Here is a 7,884-nt window from a genome sequence, read left to right on the forward strand (position 1 = left end):
CAGAAAAAGGCTGTCAGCCCCAGAAAGAGGCTGGCAGGTGTTGCTGGATCAGGGAAGTAGAGGGAGATGAGGGCAGGGCCAGGACCAGAAGCGGTGCTCCTGGAGCCCAAGAAAGGGACTGAGTTGCTCTGGGTGAGAAGGATCAGGAAGCAGTATTGGTTCCCCAGGTGTCTGTGGCCCCGAGACTAGGAATGGCGCAGGGCCCAAACTAGGAGTATAAAATGGCGAGGGGGGGGGATGGAAGGGTGAATGTCGCTTAGGGAGTCCCGGCGCAGAGAGCTGCACTATAGACTTACCCCAAGAGGCCTGAGGATAATAGTGCAGGCTAGGAGCTATTTACATGTTTTAAAAGTAAAAATTGTATAAGAAAAGAAAAAGTATACAAGAAAGACTACTCAGAAATGGACTCTCCTCAACTCTTCCACCTTGCCCCTTCTTTCCTATTAGCTTCTTTTTGTTAAAATTAGAGACACATATTTGTGTATTATAACATATTAATACTTTTGGAAATATAGATAATCAGCAAACACAAGTAGCAAAGCTGTTCTAAGGTGGCTTCAGAGAAGCTGATGTGTGTGTGTATGTGTGTTTAAAACTCAGCTATGCTTAAAATCTATAAAGAGAAACTTCCACTGTGTGAGGTGGCACATGCTTTTAATCCCAGCACTCGGGAGGCAGAGGCAGGTGGATCTCTGTGAGTTCAAGGCCAGCCTGGTCTACATAGTGAGTTCCAGGCCAGCTAGGGCTACAGGGAAATCCCATTTCAAAAAATGTGAGAGAGAGAGAGAGAGTTAGAGAGAGAGAGAGACTGCTTTACCACAGTGTATCTGTTGAATGAATAAAAAAATAGAAGGACCTTGGTCAAGGATCTAGCTTTATTTCTGGGAAGTCGTTGGATCAGAAGTGTCTCAGAAATAGCCTGGCATTCATTGGGCCATCCCTGGGGCCATTCCTGTGACTGCTACACAGTCCTCTGCAGGAGACCATCCCTCATAGGAGTCAGCCCAGCCAGGGAAGTGGATCAATTGCCTAGCAGACAGCAAGGAAAAATAGTTCATTGGGCCATCCCTGGGGCCATTCCTGTGAGTGCTACACAGTCCTCTGCAGGAGACCATCCCTCATAGGAGTCAGCAGCCCAGCCAGGGAAGTGGATCAATTGCCTAGCAGACAGCAAGGAAAAATGAAGAACAAAATTGCTGCTGTCGTCTTCTTTTTCGCAAAGCTAATTCAAAAACATGGTAAGTTGAAAAAAGAAGCCTTAGAGAGGTTTGCTGAGAAATTGACCCTAGTGCTTCAAGAGAAATATAAAAATCACCGGTATCCAGAAAAACCATCAAAAGGACAGGCTTACAGATGGATTCATGTCAGTAAGTTTCAGAGAGTTGATCCCAATATACTAAAAGCCTGTGAGAACAGTTGCATCTTGTATAGTGAGCTGGGCTTGCCAAAGGAGATCACTCTCTGGGTGGATCCATGTGAGATGTGCTGTCGGTATGGAGAGAAAAACAGTGCATTCATCATTGCCAGCTTTGAAAATGAGGATTAGAACAAGGATGAGATCTCCAAGAAAGTTAGCAGGGCCCTCAATAAGATTACCTCAGATTATCATTCGGGATCCTTCTCCTCAGATGAAGAACCAAGTAAGGAAGTGGAAGTGAAACCCAGTTTGGTGACTACAACCCCAAGCCCCGTATACCAGATTTCAGAACTGATATTCCCACCTCTTCCAATGTGGCACCTTTGCCCAGAAAAAAGCCAGGAGTGTACTGAAGGAATGGCCATCAGAGTCACTACTCTCCTCTCGCTCCATTTGGTTATCAAATCCAGGAAGAAAGAATAAACCGTATCACCCAATTCCAGTGACATGGGTACCGCCTCCTGGAATGCATTGTGACCAAAATCACTGGATTAATCCTCATGTTAGCACCGCACTAGCTCACTAGCTCCTTTTGATTGTGTTGACGTCATGTTGATACAGAGGAAGACTGCCTTATTCTTCATTAAAAGTTCATACTTGTCATGAAGTTAGAGGGGCCAAACCATCAAACTTATTTTTATAGAAAAGTTAAGAATAATCTTTCTTAAAAAGTATATGCGCTTTAGACATATTGATATAGTTTGAGCAACTTTATTAGTCAAGTGCCTGGGTTTTTAATATTGGACTTGTGTATTTATATATTGTGCATTGACTTTGTTCGATACAAAAACACTGTAGGAGTGGGCAATGTGTTCTGCACCTTTGAGCATTTACTTTTTGGAGAGTATGTAAGTTATTTATACACAGGAAATCTATTTTATGTCATTGTTTAGAAGAATTACATGAAATCATGTAGTTGAAAATAAAAAGTAGTTTGTGGCATGACAGAAAAAATAAAAGGACATGCATGGCATAACTTTTATGACATAAAAAGTGCACAATCTTATTTTATGATCCAGAAGCCAGTGAGACTGAGGGCATTTAAGGCTAAACCAGTTTCAGGTCATGTTTCCTGGAAGATAACCCAGAGACATGATTTGTGTGCAAGTGATTTGTTACGGGAAAAGGAAGATAGAGAAGGTCAGGGCCCATTATCAGTGGGATTTTGCTCAAAGCCCTACCATGAGCTTCACAGAGCATACGGGGTGGGGGACTCTGGTGGTTACTGTCACCATGTGGCAGGCCTATCACTGATACAGGAAGAAACGGGGTCCCCTTTCAGGGTTCTTAGTTTCCTTCATAAAACAGTTTAAGAATGGACTCAAACAGAAGCTTTAGGGAAATTTTATTAGTGTTTAAAGAAAAATCCTCAGGGCAGGCAAGCTGTAAATCTCAGCTGCTGCCCCAAGGAGGACAAGAGAGAAGAGAAGGAAAAGCCATAAAGCCATGCCTGCTTAGAGCAGGCAAGGACAAGCGATGGACCAGCAGCCACATGCTGGGAGGGAAAGGGAGCATTAGTCAGAATGTAACAAAATCCAAAATATTGGAGGAGTCCAGAGTCTATGTCTGTGGCCAATTCACAAGCACTGCACCAGGGGGCAGGGATTCCCAGTAGGGAAAGTTAGGGCTTCACCTGGGTCAGGAAGTCTTATTTCTTCTGACCTGTTTCCTCTTAAAGGGCTTTTTGGCAACTGTGACATCACCAGCTCCTGTGGGGACCTAAAGGCCCCACTCTGCAGAGGTCTGAGAGGAAGTTACTGGGGCGTGGCCTGACTTGTTTTAAAAGTCTGAAGGATACTTCCACACTGCTGAGGAGTGCATGATGAGCAGTGACCATCCTTAAGATACACCCTCAGGGGGGAGGGGGATTTCCAGATGCCTTTATAAACTCTGTAACACCTGCAATAAATGAGTCCCTGTTTGACTAGGCTCCCCGTTGGACCTGAGTGTTCCTGGTATTGGGGGCGGCGTGGGCTGGTGAACGGTGGTGGGCTTACTCATCCCCAATCATCACTGTGTGGGGGTCGCTGGCTCGAACCCCTGCAAGCTTCAGTTTGTACCCTTAGGCCAAGAAGCTGTACTCAGTACCCTCAACACACATCAGAAATCCAAGGGCTACTCTAGGCAAAAGGAAATTTTTTTTTTTTCCTTTTTTTTTTCAAAAATCCTAACTAGTTTATTGGGCTTGCTAACAGAGCATAGAGTGGGGATTTATTTACAGAAGAGTGGACTCCTCCCCGCCTCCCCCCCCCATTTATGGCTGCCTGCTGGAAAAGTCCACACTCAAATACAGATCCTGTGACTTCCTGACAGCTGCACAAAATGGTGAGAGAGGTGCCTGATGGTGTTCTCGGCTTATATATCCTTACCCCTTCCCCACATGCAGCTAAGGTGTAAGAGCGAGACCACTGAGGACAAGTCAGTCTTTGGGTTGCAACAGCAAGAGGTTTATTTAGGACACAGGTACCTGCGGGCACAGAGTCTCCTTGGAGGACTTGCGCGCCCCAGGTTGAGTTCAGGGGGTTTTTATAAGGCAGAAGCAGGGTACAGAAGCAGAAGTGCGGTTATTGGTTAATTTCAAACATACATAGTAAATAGTAATTTAATTTCAAAGGTATGCAGAGATATGGGGTAAGGGCCGGGGCTGAGGGGAAGTAGGATTGCTAAATGGGAGGTGGCCTCAGAAGCACAGAAGATTTCCTGGTATCGGGCCCCCAGGGTGGTGGGTGGTCATGTCTGTAAAACTTGTTTATGGCTTAATCTGTGAAGCTTGACCGGTGCCTGCCTGTCCTGCAGCCTTTTGATAAGGCTGGTTCTGGTTTTTGTTAAGTTTTAACAAGTGGGCTGTGGGCCCCTGAGCACTCATGGTGCCTAGTTTCTTTTTATTTTCTCATTCCCCTCTTTTTCTATGGGCATATGAGTGGAATCTTTCACTCATTATAACATGTCTGGGTCTTGGGTCCTCAGTGCCTGGTACTGGCTTGTGAGGACTAACGCCTGCACTACAGACAGCCGTTCCTTCACAAATTGGACTAGTCGATTAAGTACACAAGGTCCCAGGGTTAGGATTAAAAGTAAAAGAACAAGTGGGCCTGCTAGGGAAGATAATAACGTGGTAAACCAAGGGGATTGATCATATAGTTTTTCAAACCAACCTTTCTGAGATTCAAAGTTACGTTTTCTTTCTTGTAGTCTTTCTTTTAGCTTATCTAGAGTCTGAGTTACCACTCCTGTTTGGTCTGTATAGAAACAGCATTCCTCTTTCAGGGCTGCGCATAAACCTCCTTGTTTTAGGAACAGCAGGTCTAGTCCCCTTCTGTTCTGTAGCACTACCTCAGAGAGAGAAGTCAGGGAGTCTTTTAGGGTTCTTATGGACTCCTCTAAGGCTATTAGATCCTGGTTCATGGCTTCATGAACGAGCATAAACTGGTATCTGGCTCCGAGTGATTTAATGCCTGGAATGCTCCCCTGACGAGGTTTAGGAGCCTTTCACCTGTTCCAGGATAGGCGGGTGGGGCTTCAGTCAGACCTGAAACTATTACAGGGTCCGGGGTGCCTGCTGGTATTGGAGGAGCAGGGCCCTGGAGACCCTGAGTTCCGTCTCCAGAATTGCGAGGTGCAGGGGGCACCAAAGCAGATGACGGAGGGGAAGTTGGTTGCTGGTTACTGAGGACTGCGTTGGCTGGTATGGGAGGTGCAGGGGGAGGAAGTGGAAGGTCCCTAGTTAGAACTGGATTGGGACCCACTGCCGAGGGGGCCAAGGGTTGCACCGAGCGACTGAGTGCAATTACTCCCCATGGATCGTCCCCATATTTTCTGTATACGAACAGTCCCCAGCTGCAGGGGCGGTTCCAGTCATGGGACTTTCCTTTCTCAGTGAATTCAAGCACATGAGGGAGGGGCTTCCCCACACTGCCAACCTTATATTTATCTATGCTGGGATCTCTTTTTACTCGGATGTAATCCCAGCTAGAAGATGGCTTTCAATATGTACTACCTGCAGTTGCACAATTCCAGTAATAACACCATCCATACTGCATTCCCCCACAAGAATAGCGCATTTTGTTGTCAGGTTGATGCCCTGGACATAAATAAATGGTCCCCTTGTCTACCAAACTGTCCCAAATACAGGATGGCACTCCCTTACAGGCGTCAAAGGAGAGTGAAGGAAAGGTGGTGCTAACGGGGCCAATTAACTCAGTCTGATTGAGGACTTCTCCATAAGAATTACTGAGGGTCCAGGTAATATGGTATGGGGTATGTGGATTTTCCCCAGACTCTATTCTGGGGAAAGATAATACCCAGAGCAACATGATTAGCATTTTTCTTTGACCAGTCTTATCTTTAGGGGGTTGGTAGTCCGCGTCAGCTGCCATTGCCCTTCTCTTGAGAGTTCTTGGTGAGCTGGATCGGCTGCCTTAACGTGGGAGGCGTGGACCCAGGCTGCAACCCCGTCGACCTTGAGAGCTGTGGGCGTGGTGAGGAGGACAGTGTATGGTCCTTTCCAGCGTGGTTCTAGGCTCCGAGTCTGATGCCTCCGGACCCAGACAGCGTCCCCGGGCTGGAAGGGGTGGGGTGCAATAGGAGTGTCAATAGCATCCTGATAGGCTGCAGCTAGGGGCTTCCAGATCTCCTGGTGAGCCAGCTGGAGTGCCTTCAGGTGAGCAAAGAGGGAAGGTGAATCAACAAAGTTAGAGATATCCGGGTCTAAGAAGGAAACTGCAGGGGGAGGGGTCCCATACAGGATTTCAAACGGAGTTAACCCACTGGGCCCAGGAGTGTTCCTGGCCCGGTATAATGCCAAAGGCAGCAGAGTAACCCAGTCTTTAGTGCCAGTTGCCAGCGAGAATTTAGTTAGAGCCTCCTTAATGGTTCTATTCATTCGCTCTACCTGACCTGAGCTCTGGGGCCGGTAGGCACAATGTAACTTCCAATCAATCCCCAGTAACCTGGCCACCTTCTGACTTACCTGGGAGACAAAGGCTGGTCCGTTATCTGACCCTATTACCTGTGGCATCCCAAATCGGGGAAAGATGTCATCTAATAGCTTCTTGGATACCACCCTTGCAGTTTCTTGCTTGGTCGGGTAGGCTTCTGGCCATCCTGAAAAAGTGTCAATGAAAACTAACAAATATTTATAGCCATACATTCCTGGTTTAACCTCAGTAAAGTCCACTTCCCAGTGGACTCCTGGCCTGTGGCCTCTTTGTCTGACTCCTCCTGAAGCTTTATTTTTGCCCCAGTTTACCTGGGCACAGGCCTTACAGTTCTTAACAATTCTTTGTAGGATGGCATCTTTGTTTAGCAGATAGAGGATTGTTTCTTCCCTCTCAATCAGTTTTCTCATCTTGTTCACTCCCAAGTGGGTCCATTTGTGGAGCTCGTCCAGGAGCTCTTCCACCGATCGCTGAGGCAAGACGGTTTTTCCTTGGTACTCCCAGTAGCCAGTCTCTGGGTTGTTGAAAGCCCCAATTTTCTCGAGTAACTCTCTGTCCTCTGGGGTGTAGTCTCTGATGGCTTCCCGTCTCTGGCGTTCAGGGTCCATTTGCATAGTCAGAACCTGACTCTTGGAGGCAATGTCCTTGGCCGTCTGGTCGGCTAGGCGGTTTCCCCTTGCCTCTGGGTGATTTCCTTTCTGGTGGCCTGGACAGTGCATTATGCTGAGCTCTTTTGGTAAAAACAAAGCCTCTAGTAGTGCCAGGATTTCTGCTTTGTTCTTTATTTCCTTCCCTCCTGATGTGAGAAGCCCCCTTCTTTTGTAAATTTCTCCGTGGATGTGTGCGGTGGCGAAGGCGTACCGGCTGTCCGTGTACACATTTAGCTTCTTACCTTCTGCCAGCCGCAGGGCCTGTGTCAGAGCTATCAGCTCGGCCTTCTATGCGGACGTTCCTTCTGGTAAGGGCTCGGCCCATATTACCTTGCTGTCTGAGGTGACTGCGGCTCCAGCCCGGCGTTGTCCCCCTTCAAGGAAGCTGCTCCCGTCTGTATACCAAGTGTGATCTGCCTTCTCCAGTGGCTTATCGCTCAGGTCTGGTCGGGTGCCGAAAACCTCAGCCAGGACCCGATGACAGTCATGGTCGCCCTGCGAGTCGGGTTCTTCTGTGCTGGGTAGCAGGGTCGCAGGATTGAGAGCGACGGGGGATCCAAACTGGATGCGGTCAGAGTCCAAGAGCAGAGCCTGGTAATGAGTCATCCGGGCATTCGAGAGCCACCGATCCGGGGGCTGTCTGATGAGAGACTCAAGAGCATGGGGGGCCCGAACGCAAAGAGGCTGACCCAAAGTTAATTTAAAGGCATCTTTGACCAGGACTGCCAGGGCTGCCACCATTCTCAGACAAGGGGGCCAGCCGGCAGCCACTGGGTCTAGTTTCTTTGACAAATAAGCCACAGGGCATCTCCACGGCCCCAGTTTTTGAGTCAGGACCCCCTTTGCGTACCCCAGCTTTTTATCCACGTACAGGTCAAAC

The 7,884-nt window shown here is 47.9% G+C and overlaps 1 pseudogene; it reads left to right on the forward strand.

The window, feature by feature from the left end:
• Positions 1 to 1,180: 1,180 nt before the first annotated feature.
• LOC103745873 lies at positions 1,181 to 1,943 on the forward strand (annotated as a pseudogene).
• Positions 1,944 to 7,884: the final 5,941 nt, after the last annotated feature.

This window comes from Nannospalax galili, unplaced genomic scaffold (genome assembly GCF_000622305.1).
Source record: "Nannospalax galili isolate Female #2095 unplaced genomic scaffold, S.galili_v1.0 scaffold611, whole genome shotgun sequence".
In the NCBI taxonomy this organism is placed as follows: Eukaryota; Metazoa; Chordata; class Mammalia; order Rodentia; family Spalacidae; genus Nannospalax; species Nannospalax galili.